The sequence below is a fragment of the Eutrema salsugineum genome, unplaced genomic scaffold (assembly GCF_000478725.1).
Source record: "Eutrema salsugineum unplaced genomic scaffold, Eutsalg1_0 scaffold_9, whole genome shotgun sequence".
Lineage (NCBI taxonomy): Eukaryota > Viridiplantae > Streptophyta > Magnoliopsida > Brassicales > Brassicaceae > Eutrema > Eutrema salsugineum.
In genome coordinates this window covers 12,244,844-12,252,768 of record NW_006256342.1, presented here as the reverse complement: position 1 = coordinate 12,252,768, position 7,925 = coordinate 12,244,844, and the positions used below count along the sequence as shown (strand labels likewise).

The window sequence follows — 7,925 nt, the reverse complement described above, 5'->3', positions numbered from 1 at the left end:
GGAAACTGACAAGTGTTTACCAAGTGTCAGCGCATGGATACCACCTTGAACCCTATAAATACCCACCCTTAAGCTCTTAGTTTTTCACACTTAGAAAATATGAGGATTTTTAGTGTGAGAAAGTAGAGAGAGAAAGGAAGAAATTGTGAGTATTTCGGGATAGTAGTAGGCTAGCGAGGTGGATCGCGCGGTGCTGGATTAGCGGACGGTTTGTAAGCCGTAGAGTAAACTCTTTTCTGTTTAGATCTTGTCCTAGTCTAGTTATTCATTAGATCTATATGGTTATAGATCTAAGGGAATTTTGGAGTTAGGAGCAAGAAAAGATCTATATGGAGCCAGATCTGCGTAAAAGGGTGAATTCTGGTAGATAGGAGCTAACGATTTTGTGCAGGGAATCATGGATCGGTCCAGGCGGGACTCTGATCCTTGGTTAAAAGTAGATTGCGTGATTGTGTGCTAAGTATTATTCCGTTTGTGGGTAGGGACCTAAACCGATATACTTACTATAGAGAACGGTTATAATTTGGAAGACGTTAAGTTAGTAAGAAATTGAACGTTAAAGAAAATGGAACCAAGGCATAAGACAAGGGGGTCTATGCCAGATTAAGGATGGGTTTATACTTTAAAACTGTTTTTACCCAAGGGGTGAGGTTCTGAGCGATCCCGTGTTGTCTGGTGACTCACGTGTGATCCTACTTCCGAAATATGGTAGTTAGTGGTATTGCTGGTTTGCAACCACCACTTCTCCATTTTTGCGTGTTTGTGTGACTTTGTGGCTTAGTGTTAAACTTAATTATAAGATCTGGGATAGAGTCTCGTTTTTGATAATTAAGTCGGGTAAACACTTAGTCTTTGAATGAATTTAGTAATGGTCGGTCGTGAGGGGACTATGGTCACCACGGGCCGTTGGCTTTGTTAAAAAATAGAAAGGTCGTTAGGGGATTAAGGAAGGAATCCCTATGGACCTATGTGTGTGTTGTGTGAAACCACGGTGGAGATTCAGGAAAGAATTTGTGGTTTGTTTGTTTGATGTTTGGTGAATTAAATGATGAATGCAAGTAAAAAGACGCATGTCATATTTAATTGATGTGTGAGATTGGGTGATGCATCTAGGAAATATGAATCAAGGTAGGATTTATACGTTCTTAGATTAGATGCAGTCGGCAGGTACACATACCTTATCTACGTGCAGACAGGCCACGGAGGTATGAAGACTCAGAGGGTTGAAGGGTAGCTCCCTTGGCTGAGTGCTGCATGTACGGTGGTCCGATGATATGTGACGGCATGTCAATAGATCGGTGCGAGGTCGCCAATATGATCATTTGTGGTGATTTGCGGGATCGTTGCAATTAGGGGTGTAATACCCCAACCGTGAGCGAAGACGGCCGGAAATCCAAAGTCGCGGTCTGGACTAAGGGATGAATTGAGATGAGAATGGGGACCAAGAGAGGCAGTTATGTCGAGACAGAAGGAAGTTTGGCCGAACAGTTCAAGTTTTAGCGGAGGAAGGTGAATTGTGGTCGGGAAAAACGGGGTTAAGGCGGGATGGAAACCGCATAACCAGGAGACGTGACGGCACAGATCCCAAGGATAGTGGCAGACAAGACCAGGTGGGTATGTGGGCTAACTGGAGGACAGCCAGCCGCCAATGTCAGTAGTAGCACGGGCTACAGATCAGACTAGACTGGATGGACTAGAGAGGGGACAGCGGTGGGCCGCGTTGTCAGACCTAGCGTGGGCTAGTGGTCGGACCAGTCAGGGACAGGACAGAGCAGCTTGGGCCGCAAGTTAAGGCATGTGTCTGGACACATGTCGCGACACGGCGTTGCCGCCAGAATGGACCAATCTGGGTCAGTTAGGTGTCAAAACCCACTAAGCCTTAGTTTCCCCTATAAATACCCGAACCTTTCAGCCATTTTCTCACTTCTGTTCTAAGCTTTAGAGAGAGAAAGTTAGAGAGAGATAGTTAGTGAGAAATAAAGTGGTGGAAGGAGCGCGGAGGCGTTTTCCGGCGATAGGTGTATCGCGGTAGCTAGCGGAAACAGGATCGGTCGGTAAGCTTTAGATTTTGGTTATAAATCTAAATTACCTTAGGCTCAAATTTTACTTAGATAATGTCTATAGATCCAAAGGAAGTCTCGAAGGAGCGAGCAGGGGATCTAGAGCGTTGATCCAAGAAAGGTGAGTTTCGAACTTAGGGATGGTAATGGGGTTAACATGATGGTTTTGGGTCTAGACGCACTGGGGTTGTGTCTGTACGCCAAATCCATGCATGACCACGGTGAAATGGTAAAGGGGTTAATGTCCATGGGGTTGAATAGTTTTAAGGGTCAAATTATTGAACCGGGCATTTGTGTGATGTGTGAATATCCTGAGGGTTAGTGATATGTTCATAATTTGCATCATTTAAGTTGTATATTTCATTCCAAATCATATCTTATTTCATGCATTTTAGGTCTTTAGGTGTTGTTTTTGGACTTAGGGGTTTGCATTAGGTCCAAGTGAGTCCTGCATGTTTGGGAGTGTTTACAGGTTATTTGGAAGCAGTTTGGACCTAAAAAGATGAAGCCAGGAGGAGAAATGGTGAATGGGGGTTTAAAAATGGTGAAATCAGCCTTTTCGAGATTCTCGGCGCTAGCCTGTACAGCGAGAAGCTTTTACTTGGCTATTTTCATGTACCGCGGGTGGATTTCTCGGCCAAAACGCGTACCGGCTGTTCAAGTTTCTCGGCCAAAATTCCCGGGTGCAGATACATCTCCGAAATCATGTTACCGGATGGTCTTTATGGGCGATTCAGCCTCCAGGGTCTTCAGAAAAGATCAAGATAATGGAGTCTAGATCTTAGAACAGTTGGAATTGATGAGTTTAGAGCTCCGAGCTGAAAGATATGGCCACCGGAAGAAAGACCTCTCTAGCATCTGTTCTGGAGCAATACCATACTTCTGGAAAGATTGCCTGTCCGGGGAGTCTTAACGTCCAATTCAGATTACAGGTTCTTCGGAAACGTTGGAGATGATCAGGTCACAGATCCATATCAGGTAAAATCATTGGATTTGGAGTCGTGAGCAGAGAGTTAAGATCACCGGAAGGCACATCTGTCTCGCTACAGTTTCAAGACCGGTCCGATGAGTCACAAAGATTGCATGGGACGATGCCTTTCCATTATGATTCAGTTGTCGGGGTCTTCATCAAGATTCGAGATCTTTGAGTTTTATTTCAATAACATCTGAGTTCATCCAGTTTGGTGCTATGTGCTGAAAGATATCGTCTCCGGAGTGAGCACTGGTCCCAGAGCTTCCTTTTGATTGTTTCAATGCACTACAGAGATGATCCGTCCAAGGAACCTTCCACTTCCCAAGCGCTGAAGGTTTCTGCACCAAAATTCAAGATATTTGAGGGTTTTTCAACTGCAGCTGAAATCAAGCCATTTGGATCTATATCCTGGAAGTTACGCTCCCCCGAATGCAAAGTGGTCCGAGCAGATTTCAAGTCTGCGAGATGGTTTTGCGACTAGGGTAACTCGCAGCGCTTAAAGGATAATTTCTGGGAATTGAGCTGCGTGTGGAGATGTGCGGGTAAGGTAACCCTGGATGAGGTCAAAGGCTCCCGAGCAGGAAAAATGCTAAGTCCACAAATGTGCGATTTGAGCATGCGAGTTGGCCGAGTAGTGAGCTGAACCGCAGGAACACTCGCTGGTTACACCGAGTTGAGCATGCGACTTCGGAGTGAAGTAGACCAACTTGCACACATACTTGAAGTCCTGTGCTACATGGTTGTGCGAGCTAGGGAGCAAAGGGAACTGAACCGCATGAAGACTCGCGGCTTACACCGAGAGAGGAATGCGGCCTGGCTTACATGGTTTTATCTCGCTGAAGCTTCTTTCTAGACATGTGCGAGTTGGGCATGCGACTTAGGACTAAAGGAGGACTAACTCGCACACATATTCTCCCCAGATTTCGTCTTGGTCATGCGAGTTGAAGAGAAGAAAGACTGAATCGCATAAAGACTCGCTGTTTACACCTAGATGGGCATGCGGCTGAGACTGAAGGACTTAAGGCTCACAAGACTGTTTCTATGGATGTGCGACTTGGGCATGCGACATGGGAAGCTCCTGACCAACTCGCACACTCGAGATCTGACCCAGTCAATTTTAAGACCTATATATAGTTTTTTAGGGTTTTACCCTAAGGACTAAGTTTTATTCCTTTTGTTTCTTGCTTATTTTGTGAAAAGACTCCCTTTTAGAAGATAAATATCGATTTTTAAGGGTTCTAATCAAGAGAGATTGAGAGATCTTTGTGTTTAAAGCTGCAAATCCATCATTATCCATCTTCTCCATCTCCATTTCTCATCATTAATCATGCCAATCTTCTCAACTTGCAAAGGTTTAAGACAGATTAGTATGATTAGTGAGTAGTCACCTTAATGAGGTTCTAGATGTGTAGGTTAGGGTGCTAAAGTGTTAGATTAGGAGTGCTTAGGGCTAGATTCATTGATTCATTTCTCTAAACAGCTGCTCTCTAGGCTAGATCCTTGCACATCACTTGTAAATGTGGGAATTTCATGCACCAAAAGTGTTTGATGAAATTCCTGAAAGAGCTGTATTAGAGGTTTAAGCATTTGCTGCATGATGATGTCTTGTTATTTGCTTGAATGATCTTTTAGAACTGTTTATTAATGCTCATTGATTCATATTTCACAAATGATGATTTGGTTTGAAAATGGATTAGTGTAGGGGTTAATGCCTTCATGAGAGGATTAATCTAGATTAGAGTTCTTAATCATTTGAATCATGTCTCATCATTGTCATTAGCATTTCTAGTTTAGCACCAAAGCACCCTAGCCAACTATCATGTCTAGAATCTCATGCTTCCATCATCTCATATTCACATCACTTGTCATTTGCTTTGTTCTTGTTTGATCATTTCTTTAGTCTTTAATCTTGTTTTGAGTTCTTAGTTGTCATTAATCAATCAAAACCTCACCTGTTCACTTGAATTGAGAAACTGATCATATAGCTTAGTGTCTATCACCACATTCTTGGATTGACACCTCTTTTGTGCTACTTTGACAAGGGGATTGATAGCCCTAAGACCTAAAAAGTCTTGTCTATCAATTGGCGCCGTTGCCAAATTGTGGATTGTTTAGCATTAAGCTTTGATCTGTTCTTTAGATCAAGTCTTTTCCTTTTGTTTTACTGATCACTTTGCAAGTTCTGTCCTTGTTTTCAGGTGTATGAACACCAGATCAAGGTCAAGAAGCTGTGGTCCACCATTTCCCCTGAACGACAACATCAATCTCTTAGTGCAAGAAGAAGAAGAGATAGACGTCCTAGGGAAACAGATAGAGCAGCTGATATGGAACAGCAGATAGAGCACCACGTGGTTGACATTGAGCACTAGGCTCAAGAGGAGCAACAGGCTCAGCATGGTAATGGAGCTCAAAGGAACCAGGCTCAAGCTGACAGAAATGAGCAACAAGCCTTTGTCAATATCAACATGCCACAAAGGAATGAGAGGCAAGCTCAGCAGAATCAGCAGCAGGCCTATAGGAATGAACAACATGCTCACTACATTCCTCAGCATCAAGCTCAAAGGAGACATGATCCTCCACCTGTGTTTGTTGGGGAAAATGATAGGGCCAATGCTCATCAGTATGGAGCAGGGATTCAAGCACCACCGGTGCAAAACAACAATTTTGAAGTCAAGACATTTTTGCTGAATATGGTCCAAAACTCCAAGTTCCATGGATTGCCAATAGAAGATCCTTTGGAACACTTGGACCAATTTGATAAAGTTTGTGACTTGACAAACATAAATGGAGTATCTGAGGACAGCTTCAAGCTCAGATTATTCCCCTTCAGTCTTGGTGACAAAGCACACCAATGGGAGAAGAATCTTCCAAGAGGCTCCATTCAGACTTGGGAGCAATGCAAGTAGGCATTTCTGTCTAAGTTCTTCTCAACTTCTAGAACAGCAAAGCTAATAAACCAAATCTCCAGCTTCACTCAACATAGAAATGAGAGTTTTGGTGAAGCATATGAGAGATTCAGGAGCTACACTAACCAATGCCCACACCATGGGTTTAGTGAGGCTTCTCTTCTCAGCACACTTTATAGAGGGGCTCTTGATAATATTAGGAACCAGCTGGATACTGCATCAAATGGAAACTTTCTGGGGAAGGAGATTCATGCTGCTTTAGAGCTGGTTGAGAACTTAGCAATGAGCAATGATACATATGGAGAAGACTTTGATAGAACCAATAGGAGTGAGAGTTCAAGCAGGGATCAAAGGTATGAGAAGGACTTTAAAAACACTTGAAAGCAAGCTGGACAAGGTGTTATTGGCCACTCAAAAGCCAATACACTTTGTAGGAGAGTATGATGAACCTTCTCAATGCTTTGAGAACATCAGTGAAGAGGGTCTTACTCAGGAAGAGCTAAACAATATTGGGAATCAGAGGTTACAAAGATATTAGTATGCCAATGCCAATCAGAACCTCTCTTACAGGAATCCCAATGAAGCCAACCCACAAGACCAAGTCTATCCTACCTCTCAAGCTCCACAGAATTTTGTTCCCAATAACAACTTTCAAGAGTCTTTTCAACCAAAGAATCAGTTTTTTCAGAATCAGGGTTACAGTCAGCATTAGCAACCACTTCAGGGTTCTGGTTTCAGTTTACAGCAGCAGCCAAAGGCACCACCAGGGTTCAGTCAACCACAGTTTCAGCAACAGGCGTCGGTTCAGCATCAGTTCCAGTCAGCACCGGTTTACCAGCAGCAACAGAATGGGCTGGACATGGTTGGGATTCTACACCAGCTGCTACAGGGTCAACAAATGTTTGCAAGTCAGTATGCATCTATGTAGCAGGACATCAAGGAGCTGAAACAGAATCAGGAATCCACTTCAAGAAGCCAAGGTGGCTTACCTGGTAAGCCTGAACCAAACCCAAAGGAGTATGCTAATGCCATTACATTGAGAAGTGGCAAAGAGCTACCAGGTATAGAGCACAACAATGTGATCATTGAGGACAATGATCAAATTGGTGGGGAGGCAGCCCCAAGGGATGATCAAGAAGCTGAAAGATCGAAGAAAGGGAAGGACAAAGAGGTGGAAAAGCCATCACTACCTCCCTATCAACCTAAGCTCCCATATCCAGGAAGATTCAAGAAGCAGATTGTAGATAAAGCAAGGGCACTCTTTGAGAAGACTCTTAATGAGACACTTCTTACAATGCCTCTCATTGAAGCATTTCTGATGATGCCTAAGCTGGGAAAGTTTCTAAAGGATGCTATCTTGAACAAGACCAAAAAACTACAGGGTATGGTGGTGCTAAGCCATGAGTGCAGTGCCATAATTCAGAGAAGTTCAGTCCCAAGGAAGCTGTCTGATCCAGTGAGTTTTACTCTCCCTTGGGCTATATGTCCATTAATGTTTGCTGGTTTCCTTTGTGACATGGGTGCATCTGTCAGTTTAATGCCATTCTCTATAGCAAGAAAGCTTGGATACAGAGTGTTCAAACCTGCTAGAATCTCACTTGTCCCAGCTGATAGATCTGTAAGGTTACCTGTTGGGATGTTAGAGGACTTACCAGTCAAGATAGGTGGTTTTGAAGTGCCTACAGATTTTGTTGTTCTAGAGATGGATGAAGAACCTGTTGATCCACTGATTTTGGGCAGGCCATTCTTGGCCACAGCAGGAGCAATTATTGATGTGAGAGGTGGCATCATTGAGCTACAACTTGGTAAAGAAAAGCTGAAGTTTGATATCAATGACATGATGAAGAAGCCCACCATAGAAGGCAAATGCTTCTATGTAGAGACCATGGATCAACTAGCTGATGAACTGCTTGAGGAATTCAATACTGGTGATCCTCTTCAAGTTGCTTTAACCAAAGAACAAGGAGACCATGGGTTCTAGGCAGA

The 7,925-nt window shown here is 43.5% G+C and overlaps 1 non-coding gene across 1 annotated transcript; it reads right to left on the bottom strand.

Moving 5' to 3' along the window:
* Positions 1-5,978: 5,978 nt before the first annotated feature.
* LOC112087278 lies at positions 5,979-6,085 on the bottom strand. Its single transcript, XR_002899996.1, has one exon. It is a non-coding gene; the product is annotated as a small nucleolar RNA R71 (small nucleolar RNA).
* Positions 6,086-7,925: the final 1,840 nt, after the last annotated feature.